The sequence below is a fragment of the Protopterus annectens genome, chromosome 11.part0 (assembly GCF_019279795.1).
Source record: "Protopterus annectens isolate FY-2018-M chromosome 11.part0, PAN1.0, whole genome shotgun sequence".
Lineage (NCBI taxonomy): Eukaryota > Metazoa > Chordata > Ceratodontiformes > Protopteridae > Protopterus > Protopterus annectens.
The window spans coordinates 274,827,915-274,841,195 of record NC_056745.1 but is presented as its reverse complement, the minus strand read 5'-3'; the positions used below and the strand labels follow the sequence as shown (position 1 = coordinate 274,841,195).

The window sequence follows — 13,281 nt, the reverse complement described above, 5'->3', positions numbered from 1 at the left end:
GACAGAAATTTTGAAGTCTGCTTTGACTGCCAGTTAGAAACAAATAGTAGAATTTTCCCAGCATATACTTTAGATCCCAAGTCAGAGTAGGGTCTCTGAATGTCTCAATAAAGCGGATCTTCTGAGAAATGCTTAACATACTCCTAGGTACGAAGAAAATACTCCCTGATGGAAATTCAAAATAATAGCTAAGTGGACTTTGATTGTAATAGCACCACAGGAAAATGTATTTTAAACACCTTTATTGAATTATCACTTGTGACATAGGCAAACTTAGATTTATATAAAAGTAATAATCAAACTAGATTAGTATAAGTTCACATTTACAAACATTATACGATGATAAAAGTATGTGTGCTGTATAATCTAAGCAACATTGCATAAGTCACTCAATTCATACCTTTTCTTAAACCTCATTCCATCTCCAAAATATTTTTTCCGCATGTATTGCTCCCATAATTTCCATTTGTCTCTTTAATTTACTCCTACCCTTTTCTAAAGATCCCACTTCCAGTTCCTTTATCTATGTTACAACATTCAACACTTCAAGTACAGTTGGTTTAGATTTTAATTTTCATTGTTTGACAACTGCTTTTTTGGCAGCCACCAGAATTAAACCTAACAAGGCCTTAATGTGTCTAGGCAATTCAGAACCTGTTTCTCAGCTCAAAACAATCATCTCCCTAGTCACACCCATTTGCTCACCCAGCATTCCTGACAGAATGCTCTGCCAAGTCATTATACTCCCAAAATACATGTACCCAGTTACTTCTACCTCATCACGCCTCCAATATTAGCCACCTACCGGAAGAATAATTCTTTGGAATCTGCTTGGGCTATAAAAATATTTTTTTAACAGCAGCTTCTGTTCTAGATTCAATTAAAAACGCAACCAGCGCAGGTCTTTCATTTCCTCTTCCCATTCTATTAACTTTCCTTTTTTAATTATTTGCTCCCAATACCTTGGTTCCTTTGCCAGCTTCCTCCAGTAAATTACAACCCCCTCTTGTCTACTCTGTACACCTAACTGCAGTTATCCTCCATCAGTCCTATCTCCAGTCCCACATTGGCTTAGTTTAGTATACTTTCTGCTACTTTATGAATATAATAATATTCTGTATGACTACTGTTAATCTCCTTAAAGACCTGCATCAATAAAAAAAAAAATTCCTTCCTTATTTCAAGTCATCCCTTTCCACTTCAAAGTGTGGCTTTCTGTATGTGTTATGTATTACAACCTTAACTTTGTAGCTCTGAAATGGTCATTCAAATCAGGTAATCCTAAGCCTCCTTGTTTGTTCTGCTGGGTGGATCAACTTATCCTACTTGACTCTTGCCCTCCTTCCCTCCCAAATAAAATCTTTCAACCAATTACTGTTCAGAACTTCTCCTTTGGCTGATAAAAATATGCCTGATCTGGGTATAAACCTAAAGGGACTAAAAGCATTTTTACTGCTTGTATCTTGCAATCCATATTCATTGGCAATAAGCTTTCAGTTTCTCAGTTTTTGTATTATCTTTTTAGTCTCTTCCCACATATCCTTAGCTGACATGACTAAATCCACTTCATCCATACTTTTAAATACTTCATTTTATAATGTTTCCATAAATATGTGCACTACTGGACCAATTAATGCGTGGGTGCACAGTTTACAGCTATAACCTTTGTTTTATCTTCATTAATATTATATCCTGAAAAAAACCCAGAACTGTCTCAGAATATTCTACAACACTGAGATGTCCTTTTCTAGTTCCATCAGGTACAATACAATATCATCTGCAAATAATGCCAGCTTTTCTTGAACACAGTACCAATTATATCCTTGTATTTCTGAGTCCCTTATTTTCTTTGCCAGTGGTTCTAAATATAACACAAATAACAAAGGGAAAGAGGACACCCCTGCTTGGTTCTTCTGGCTGGAAACAACTTAGTGGGGAACTCTCCCACTTTGATTTTTGCATCTGATCCCTACATATATCCTTGTAATTGACATTATTGTATCAAGAAATATGAATGCTTCCGTTGGCTTACTTATAAAATCCCAACTTACTCTATTGAATTATTTCTCTGGATCAAGACCTACCAATAAAAGCAGTACTGACTTACATTCTGCTTCTCTCTGGATCATCATTCCATTAATGTTGTGAAATATTTGCCTCCCTTTCTTTTCTTTTAAAATACTGTTAAAAAAACTTAAAGATTTTTTATCACTTTCTTCCCACCACCTTTCAAATTTCCACCAGAATATCATCTTTTCCTGGACACTTTCCTATAGATTGGTTATACATTATCATTTTTATCTAATCTCCTCCGATCTTAACTGTTAACTGTTGAGCCTCATATACCTGTAACCTTGGCATATTTAAGTTTGCCATAAATTTCCATTTTCATTTTTCTTGATTTCCCCACTTATCTGCTTTATGCGAAGTTTCATAAAATTTCTGAAATGCGTCTAATAAGCTCTACTGGATCTCTGGTTAATGTTCTTGTTACAGGCTCCCTAAGTTTTACAACAACCCTTTCTACTTTCTGTTGCCCAAGTTGTTGTGCCAAATATTTTTGTGCTTTGGAATTATCAAAAACAGCTGCTTTACAGCAATCTTTCTATACTCATGCATATTACCCAGGTACTCCCTTATTTTCTCTTTAGCTCTCTGCAAATGTGCTTCTCCTTGTTCTATGATATTCCCCTTATCTTGTACTACTGTTAACATGTCAGCTCCTCTAAATAATTATTATTACTTCTTAACTGGATCTTTTTTTCTTTTATTTCTACCTTATTTTCAAACGTCACTTTCATTTTATCCCACTCACTAGCTATAACTTCTGGAGTACTTTCTATCTTCCTTAATAGCTCCTGGATAATTTCCACTACCCATTCCTTAAATTCCTGTCTTTTTAGAGATAGGTGGAGAAGTGCCAGTGTCTCATCTTTACTTTGTTATTCTGCATTTTTATGTTAGGAATTATTGGCATATGATCTGAAACAGTTACTGGATGTGTATCAAAGTTCTCAATTAAATGTGCATGTTCCTGAGAAACATAATTTCTATCAAGTCTAGCCCAGTTATTGTACCTTGGGGAATATGTACATTCTCTCAGATTTCCTGCTACTGAATTTATATCTTTCATATCAAATATTTTCATAAATTTCTACAGAAATCTTCCTCATTTTGTTATATTTTCCCTTCTAGGCCCCCCACATATACTGCTGTAAATCAAATTTCAGCCCTCACCTATAATAATATTCCGTGCTGAAAGCTGATATTTCTCCCCCAATTTTTTTTCAAGCTCCAAATATCAGTTTTAGGTGAAATGTAAATATATACCAGTGTAATCCTCATCTCTTGCCAATAGCCCCTTACTACTACAAATCTGCCATTACTATAATTTTTCTTCTCTCTCCTATCACTACTGGAGCTCCTCTGGCAATTAATATAAATGCTATTGTTTTCCTTCGCATCTGATAGTCTACAGAATATCCATCCTGAAATCCTTTCTTTATTAAATTCACATGCTCAGTTCTTTCCAAGTATGTCTCCTGCAGCATTGCTATTTGCACTCCGAATTTCTTAATTAAGTATTCTTTTCTTTTTGTCTATACTTGTGAGACTGTTGACATTCCAATAAAACGTGGAGACAGTCGCCATTATGGTAAGAAGTCACTATTCCCACCTATTATATATGGCAGCTTTTTTAAATGTCTAATTCCAGCATTTGTGATACATGCAACAATTAATGTTTGGCAGGTTATTCCTTTATACAGTTTTTGTCATCATCAGCATTGGAACCTATATCAAGTTTTGTAAGACTTTTTGTTATAATAAAAGCTCTCAAACAAGAGACCAAACACTTCCAGAACATCTCAGAACATTAACTTAATACAAACACACAACTATGTGCATCTTCAAATAATGAAGTTTAACAAATAATGAAGTGGAACATTTGTGCCAACATACCTCTCAAATGTGCAGATTTTCACAGAATGCCCAGATTTTTGTCTCATATTTTTGGTCTGTTTCTCATACAATTGCAGCCTTCTGGCAAATCACAGGCAAATCATTGAGGGTTGAAGTCAGAAAATAATGAAAGGCATCTGAGTTTCTGACTTCATAACCTTCAGAAAATTCATGCTAATGCAAAATATGTTATATCAAATTTCTACATTTGTAAGAGCAATATTTAAAAAGTGTCCCTATTTTTGGGCCTTTCTCCAAATTTCTTGCTCTAAGAAGTTGAGAGATAGGTGTACCAAACAGACAGCTACTAACACAGGCCATAAAACTGATGCCCATACCAAGATGCATGTTACTGCCTGTGCTTCTACTTACACTAACTGATGTTTTTTTTTATTATTATTATTATTCTACATCCCCAAGATGAGAAAACTACTTGCATACTTTCAGAAATCATTAACTTTTAGTCATGAAGAAAGCAGTGTTCTGTCTTTTACTGCCCTGTTATCAACTTGTCTCCATGGAAAAGTAAGAGAAAAAAGAAACAATAAGTCCTCTGTTGCAGCCTGAAAGATGAGCTGAAAGATTTATTTCTAAAGAAAAACTTTTTATTATATTTGGTGTTCTCATATTTACTTGTTTCTACTTTTTTTTTAGATTAAGGCAAGGGTCTTAATCCAGACATTCACCTACGAAGTAAGAGAAAACATATCAGCTCTACATATATTATGATCTATGTAATTTTACTCCCAGCCCAACAAATCAAGACCAGCCTGTTAACTTAAACATGCTTTTGTCTAACATTTCTTCTTTTTGCCTGTAATGCCTACATTTTTAATTCCAAAAAAGAAGAGAAGGAAAAAAGGCATGTTTATGTTAATAACTTCATAACATCCAAGAAAAACTAAGAATACTTTACCATAACATATGCAATTTATATTGTGAAAAGCTTCATAGAAATACTGTGAAGAAAAAAAAAAGTGTTTGACTTGGTCACCTTTTTTCTTCCACCTCCTCTTTCCTCAGAGTCCTTCCAAACATGAATGACATGAAGTGAGGTAAGTGCCTTTCAATTCCAGATAAGTCAACAAAAGTCCACTCTTTCTACTTGTTCTTAAATAGCTATATTTCACAAATATGATTGATGCTTTGCAGTCTCGCATTTATTCCCTAATTTCCATGTTGTTGGTCTTCTTGTTCATCTCCATCTCCCAAACTCCAGGTTCTAGTTCAGTTCCACGGTGCTCCCTCCCAATATTTCTGGTCAACTCTTGTGCCTTTCTTTGTCTCTCAAGCATTTTCTTTTGGAACAGTGGAAAGGGTTTCACTGGCAATCTCTCTCTTTGTGCTTTATTATCAGAATAATGAGAAGCAGAGCCCTCTCTCTTCTGCTTTGTGGCTCATTTTTTGTTGGACAAACATTTGCATTTTCTCCTTAGCCTGTTTGGCATCAAAGAATGACTTTGGCACCCAAGAAACGATATTCTGAAGACAGATAGATACAGCAGCTTGAGTCTCACATCAGCCTCTTGACATAGGATCATAGGAAGTTACTAGGCTAATGGCCCTAAAGCCCTTACAAGTCTAGCCAAGTTCTACCCTAATTTCCATGACGGCACCTACTGCCCCTGTCCAAGAGGGACACAGGTGGAACCCCCGGGATGAATTACCTATCCAATCGTCCAGATTGCATTTGAAGAGGGACAATGAGGTGCTCTGTTTGACATGAAGTGGGAGTCTGTTCCAAAGGTGTGGTAACCTCTGGGAGATAAATCTATCCCTCCAGCAGGTTCTATTAATGTCACATACTAGGTTAAGGTCTTTAGAGCAAGTAACCCATGTACCATTTGACTTATGGATATACAGCATTTACAATAAAGCAGGGTCAGAGACTGCCTTGTATGCAAGGCAGAGATGACCTCTGAGTAGTCTATATGAAACAAAATAAAGTGACAGTGATTTCAAACGATCCACATAGGACAGATGCTGAAGACCTTGAATTTTCCATGTGAGGAACCACTGCAGTTTCTCCAACTACTGCAGGTGCTTGGAAAGGTACATACCAAAAGGGGCGTTTGTACTCAATTATTGGCCTGATGAGGGAAGAGTACAGGGAGGTTATAACGTCTTTTTATCTGGAGGCAATGCTAGGATCAACATTTTCTGATGGTGGGTTTGCATCCTTACTAATAAAGGTCTTAACTGCTTTCACATGGCCATATTTGGAGCATATACATAGTGGGTCCTTTCAATTAACAGTTCCTGCTGTGGAATACCAATCCAATTGCTTATTTGCGCTTTCATAAAATTAATACAGTCTGTTCCTTATAGTTTCTCTGGTACAGTAGAACGTCTGGTTTTCTGTGTGTGTTCTGCACTAACATTTTTTTGAAACATCCCTCCTTGAGCAGTCTCATACTCAGCCAGTCTTTTCTTCATTTCATCCTCTGAGTTTTGCAGTTTTAAAGGTTCATCTGATTATCTGTTTTAAACTTCTTCCATTTTCCAGTCTTTTGTCATTTGAGCCGATATACTCCTTCAGTGTTTCATTCATTGTAATCAGCTCTGAGCACATTTAAAGAGAGTTATGTACTTACCATAACTTGGCATCTGTGCTATGCAGTGTCATTATTCATCAATGATGGGTCTAGGATCCGACCTCGGATCTGAGCCGGCAACTTCTAAGACAGATCCACAGCTCAAGGTCCTCCTCTTCCCATAATCCCTTCTAACTCTCAGATCAAGTTTGCTGAATTAGCTAAAATGCAGAAACAAACATCTGCAGCAGAAGACAAAAACTTCCCACCAGATGCAGACCCCCCCCCTCCAGACAGAAGGGGGAAGAAGGGTGGAAATGTGATGAATAATGACACTGAATAGCGGAGATGCTAAGTTATGGTAAGTACATAACTCTGTCTGATGCTATCCGTGTCATTATTCATCACCGATGGGTCAGAGTCTCCAGCTACTTGGAACCTTGGGTGGTCTCAAGGAAGGATATTCCGGAACACAGTGGAACCAAATAAGCCCTGTTCCTATATACCAAGTCCAATTTGTAGTGCAAAATGAAAGTATGTGGCTTAGACCAAGTCAGAACAGCACAAATCTCATCAATGGAAAGTTTGGCCAAGAAGGCCGTTGAGGTATCAACAGACCTAGTGGAGTGGACCTTAACTGGTCTCAATAGTTTTAAATGCAGGCTAGCATAAATAAAGGAAATACAACCAGCAATCCACCTGGAGATAGTCACTTTGGAAATTGCCTGGCCCTTTCTGTTCTGGGAAAAAGCCATAAAGACTTGGTCTGACTTTCTAAATTCCTCAATTCTTTTTAAATAACAGTGCAATTATCTGTAGATTTTGCACCCATGTATGCGAATATGTTTATGGGTATGGAAGAAAAAGAATGTATTTATACACATACTTTTGTGAAGCGACATGTTATATACTATTTTAGATTTATAGATGACTTGATTTTCTTATGTAAAGGTGGTGAAATGGAGAGTAACAGCTTTGTTCAAGATATTCAAAATAATAGATTTAATGTAAAATTTGATGGGATACAAAGTGGTAATACCATTTCTTTTTTAGATGTCAACTTAAAAGGAGTATTGGGTGAATGTGTAGTTACAGGTATACATAGAAAGTTTGATAGCATTAATCAATTTTTGATGGGAAATAGTTGCCATCCCAAACATGTTATGGAAGCTATACCATATGGTGAACGATTGAGAATTTCTCGAATATGTAACAAGGAGGAAGAATTTCTCGATGAGATAAATAAGACATGTGAAATGTTTAAAAATAGGAACTATGATAGTCAGTTGATAAATAGGAGTAAAAATAAAGTACTGAATAAAAGATATCAGAGGTGTCCCAAAGGTTACAATAGATATAAATTTGAGCCAGATAACAATGGTGATAATAGTATTTATATAGTATCTGTATATAATACATGTAGTGAAGATATAAGAAAATGCATTTCACATTTTTGGAAATATTTACGGAACTTTGAAGAATTAAAAGATATGACAAATAAAATGCTAAAATTCAGTTATAGGAGAGGTAGAAATGTTAAAGATATAGTGGCACATACAAAGTTTGAGTTACCTATGCAGAAATTGGTTAGATCTGTGCAAAGTATAGGCACAAAAGAGTGTGGAAAATGTAAAATTTGTATGTATGTGGAAAGTTATTTTCCTTATATTAATGGAATAAGCTATATACCAAAGAGACACTTTAGCTGCACTACAGAAAAGGTGATTTATATTATTAGATGTGGATGTGAAAAATATTATGTGGGCCAGACAAAAAGGATGTTAAAAATCAGGATTATGGAGCATTTGAGAGACACAAAAAATAAGAAAGTAGAAAGTCCATTAGCACAACATTTTATTGAATATCATAACTCTGAATGCAACAGCTTCAGGGTATCTATTTTAGAACAAATTATGATACAAGATGTAAGTGAAGATAGAATTAGATATGAATTGTTGAAAAAAGAATTAATTTTTATTTTGAAATATCAGACCTTGGTTCCCAAAGGTCTGAATACTGAATGCTGCTGGAAGAGTGTGATTTGAATATATAATTGTTTTTACATTGTTAGTATCTAATTGTTTAGTTTTAATTGAATAATTAATCAAGGTGTGTATAAAAGGTACCTGTTTTTTTACTGTGAGATACTCCTTGAAGCTGAAGAGAAGCAAGTGGAATAAACGTTTGGATATACTGGCAGTTGTTTTCTTTCCTATTGGATATTATCTTTCATTTTGTGCTTGTGTTGCTTTTCAATTATCTGTAGATGTCTAAGCAATGCAAGATATATTCTCCTTTATTAGAGTAATTAGAGAAAAACACCAGTAGTTCAGTTGACTGAGATTTGCTTCAGAGGCCACTTTGGGGAGAAAGGAAGGATTTGTTCTAAGAGACACCCCCCCTGTTCTTATGAAAGATCATGAACAGGGGCTTAATGTACAGAGCCTGTAGTTCAGTGACCCTTTTAGCAGAAGTAATGGCTGCTAAAAAGGCCATATTTCAGGAGAGGAATTTAATATTACATGAACTAGCAGGTTCAAAAGGTTTTTGCATCAGAGACTGCAGCACCAAAGTCAAATCTCATGGAGGTGAAGGATCTTTAATAGGAGGTCCAAGAAGAAAGTCCTTTCAAAAAGGCTTTACACAATTTGGAAGAAAAGGTAAGCTCATCGATGACAAGGAAATTGGAGATGGCAGCCAAATAGAGCTTAATGGTAGAAAAACTCACCCCATCCTGAAAAAGGGAAGATAAGAAGAGCAAAATATCAGGGATAGGGGCTGAAATGGGATCTAGATTCCGTTGTCTGGCCCAAATGGAAAAACCCTTTCCACCTACTCGAATATACCTTCTTTGCAGACTGCTTTTGAGAAGCCAAAATAATACTTCTCACCAAGGAAGAAAGCCTGGACTGGGAAAGGATTACTGGAACGGGAGAAACCATGTGGTCAGACAAAGGGAAAGGAGATTGGGAAGTGGAAGCCCCCAGGGATGGGAGATGAGATCTGGAATGGGATCTAGTATCCATATGGATACTTCAGATGAGACCTGAGGAAGGAGAACCATGCCTGACGAGGCCAGAAAGGGGCAATGAGGATGAGGGAACTCTTCAGGCGATGAGCTTTCTCTGTAGGACTTTTGACATTAGGGGAATAGGAGGGTAAGCATAGAGGAGACCGGAGGGCCAAGTGTGAACAAAAGCGTCCCTGGGTGACTCCCCAATGGGGGAAGCAGGGCAAAGTAACTGCTGCATTTGTGATTGACTGGGGAAGCAAAAAGGTCGCAGCATGGCTGACCCCAATGGTCAAAGATCTGCCTTGCCACTGATGGATTTAGGGACCACTCGTGAAGACTCAAGATGGACCTGCTGAGTTTGTCAGCCAGCATGTTGGACCTCTGGGGTAGATGAGTTCCAAGAAGAAAGCACCTGGAAGACATCATCCATTCCTACACTCTCATGACCTTTTTGCACAGAAGATAAGACCGTGCCCCTCCTCCCTGCTTGTTGAGGTACCAGACTACAGCCATGTTGCCCATCTGAATTGCTATGGTCCCTCGAAGGAGGCAGTCATGAAAGGTTTGGAATGTTAAAAGAACTGCTCTCATCTCCAGGATGTTTATGTGCAATTTGGTGTCTACAGGGGACCACGTACCTTGAACCGTAATTCCCTGAAAATGCCCTACACCCCCAACAGGGAGGCATCCGTGGTCACTGTGGCCTTGGGCAGGGGAAGACAAAAGGGCCTGCCTAGAAAAAGGTGATGAGACTGAAGCCACCAAATAAGATGATTTCTGCATACCTGCATCAATTTTATCGTCATGGACATGTGATGAGACAGAATGGACCACTGGATTGCCAGGATCCACTGGAGAACTCGCATGTGATACCTGGCAAGTGGCACCAACTGAATGGCAGCCACCATAGAGCCTAGTGCTTTGAGAATCAAATGAATGGGTGGACTTGATAGATTCAATAGAAGAGAAACTTGATCCTGAATTAAATGGACTCTGCGAGCAGGCAGTGCTGCTGTCTCTGATACAGTGTCCAGCAGGACTCCGATGAACTCCAGGTTCTGGCCTAGAACTAGATTTGACTTGGGCAGGTTCACTGTGATGCCTAGATGCTGGAAAAGCCTGAGGACATACCTGGTCACCAGTGTTAGTCAATGTCTTGTGGGAGTTGTGAGAAGTCAATCATCCAGGTACGGAAAAACCTGGAAACCCTGCAGCCTGAGATGAGCTACCACCACCCCGATGCATTTGGTAAACACCCGGGGGGCTGCGGTTAGTCTAAAGGGCAGAGCTCTGAACTGATATGATGGGCCCCTAGCGAAAAGCGTAAGTGTCTCCTGGAGCATCTGTCGATCTTTATGTGATAGTATGCATCCTTGAGATCCACTGAGCACATCCAATCATCCTTGTGCAAGACGGGCAGAATGGACTGTACAGTGACTATCCGGCACTTGGACTTCTTGACAGAAAGGTTTAGCTCGCTGAGGTCCAGAATCAGATGTAGATCCCAGGTCTTTTTTGGCACCAAAAATAAGCAAGAATAAGTTCCGGACCCTCATTGTCCTGCCGGGTTCCTCTTGAATGGCTCTTTTTTTGAAGGAGGTCTTGCACCTTGAGATAGGCCAACTCCCTTTGACAGGGTGATACGTCTGGAAGAAATCTCCAAATTGGAGGGGGCTAGGAGAAGGGAATGGAGTAACCCCTGGAAATGATTTTTAGCTCTCACTGATCGGAAGTGAGACTTGTCCAAGCTAGTGAGTGAAGGGAAAGCTGACCCCCGACTGCCTCCAGAGCAGAACAGTCAGGCAGCCCATCAGGAGCGCTGGAAGGGGTTCTCAGAGAAGGGTTCTTGGAAGCCCTGATTTTGCGGACCCCCACTGCCCCTAGGGCGGCATCTACCATTGAATCCCCTGCCCCAGCCTGTGCAAGAGGATTCCTGGGAAATGTCCTGAAAGGCAGATCGGGTCCTCCAGAACCAAAGCTTCTTGTCCCCTCCGGATCTTAGAATAGGACATCTGGGGAGTAGAAATCTTGATCCCTACTGCGGAAAGAGTCTTGCCTTCCTGCTCACTGCAAGTTAAAGTCTCTATCAGATGGTCCAAAGTGGAACCCTCAAAGGTGGTGGTAGTGAAGGATGCATTAAAGGGTTCCACAAACCCTCAAAGACGAAGCTAGGTATGCCGCCTGATAGCAATGTCTGTGCCTGCCACGCGAGAGGTGGCCTCTGCAGCATTGGAGATCAACCTCACTGAGGCACTCATTAAGGAAGTGAGAGAAAACAGCCAAGGGGAGACTTGCTTGAAGCTCTCTGGAGACAAGGACTCAGGGGGAAGTGATAAACTCCGAAACCAGATTCCTCTGAAGTTGGATAAAATGGGTCAAGTAATTGGTTGCTCTCAGGCTGAAGGTAGCTGAGGCACACACACTTTCCAAAATGGTCAATCGCCCAGGATTCCCTGTTCGGGAGGGATGTACTGAGGAGCTCTGCTTAGCTAGCTCCTTCTTGTTAGCAGCAGCCACCACAATGGCATCGACAGGGACCCCTTCGCTCCAAAAGGACCTATCCTTAGGGGGACTGAAGAACTTATCAGCTTTCTTGGGCACGGGTTCCACTGTGTCCAGTTCTTTCAAGGCCCTGCTGGCAATGATGTCCACAAGCTCGTCAGTGGGGGAAGGGACCCAAGTAGTAGATGGGCCTGTCCCAAACGCCTTCAGGAACAAGAACTCCTCTGAAGTCAGGGGTTGGGAAAACCATCTGCCTCTCTGTTTGACAACTTCCAGGATGTCCCCGAAGGAAACCACCTGAGGCAGAGGTCTGGAGGACCCATCTCCCTCCTCAAAATCCATGTTTTCAGTGAGGGATTCTTTGGGGGAGTCCAAGTGCCTCCTCTTACAAGTTCTCTTATGAAGGGGCTCAAGGGAGGACTCAGAAGAGATGGGTACCCCAAGTGGGGCAGTGCCCATCTGAAGGTGCTCACCAGGAGGCTGACCCTGGATGGATGATGAGTCCTCAGCACCCACTCCCAAGAAAGGATTGGGAGGACCTTGAGAGGAAGGAGAGGTAAGTCCCAAACTGGAAAATATCCTCTCAACCAGCCAGAAGGTCGAATGACTGGATGAAACCCTCCTCCTATACCCAGCAACCGCGGCCACCTGGGAAGGGAAAAGGGACCCCAATGTAGTGCTGAGGCCCCCGGACGATATTGGCCTTGAGCTGTCCAGTGCCGAAGCCCCCAAGGGAAGGGAGTGGTCTGAAAAATCCAGACATGAACCCACCCCAGGGAACCAGCACAGACCCCTTGGAGACCAGAGCCACTGTGGTCTGAGGGTCTGTGGAACTGAGCCAGCCAGGGACCCTGAAGGTGTTGAGAAGGGGGATACCCGACACAGTCGTCCTCTCACAACAAACCTCCGGCTTTGAGGAAACTCCTCCTTATCATGCTATCCATTGTCTTAGGGAAGGAGACTTTTGGATGACATGGACAAAGCTGAAGAATGGCCTTATCGCAACTTTATACGCTCCAAAGACTTTGGAGCCATACCAGACAGATCTGACAAACTAGTTATATCTGGGACAGCTTACCTTTACTTGGATCTGAAGGCCTCCGATCCGATGAGGTCTTGGATATGAGAGGCTACGCCGAAGATCTGGAAACTTCGGCATCGGATCCGAGGAGCTACTGTCCGACAGCACTGGCTTTTTGGGGAGCAAAGAAGAGGACACCCCAGGGGTAGGAGGATGTCTCTTCCTCAGTTCCTGAGAAGGCTTGGAAGGGG

General features: G+C 40.4%; 1 protein-coding gene across 4 annotated transcripts in view; it reads right to left on the bottom strand.

Moving 5' to 3' along the window:
* The window catches only part of NUP37 (nucleoporin 37), a 1,368,290-nt gene that overhangs the window by 651,910 nt on the left and 703,099 nt on the right, over positions 1–13,281 (bottom strand). The window lies entirely within an intron of this gene.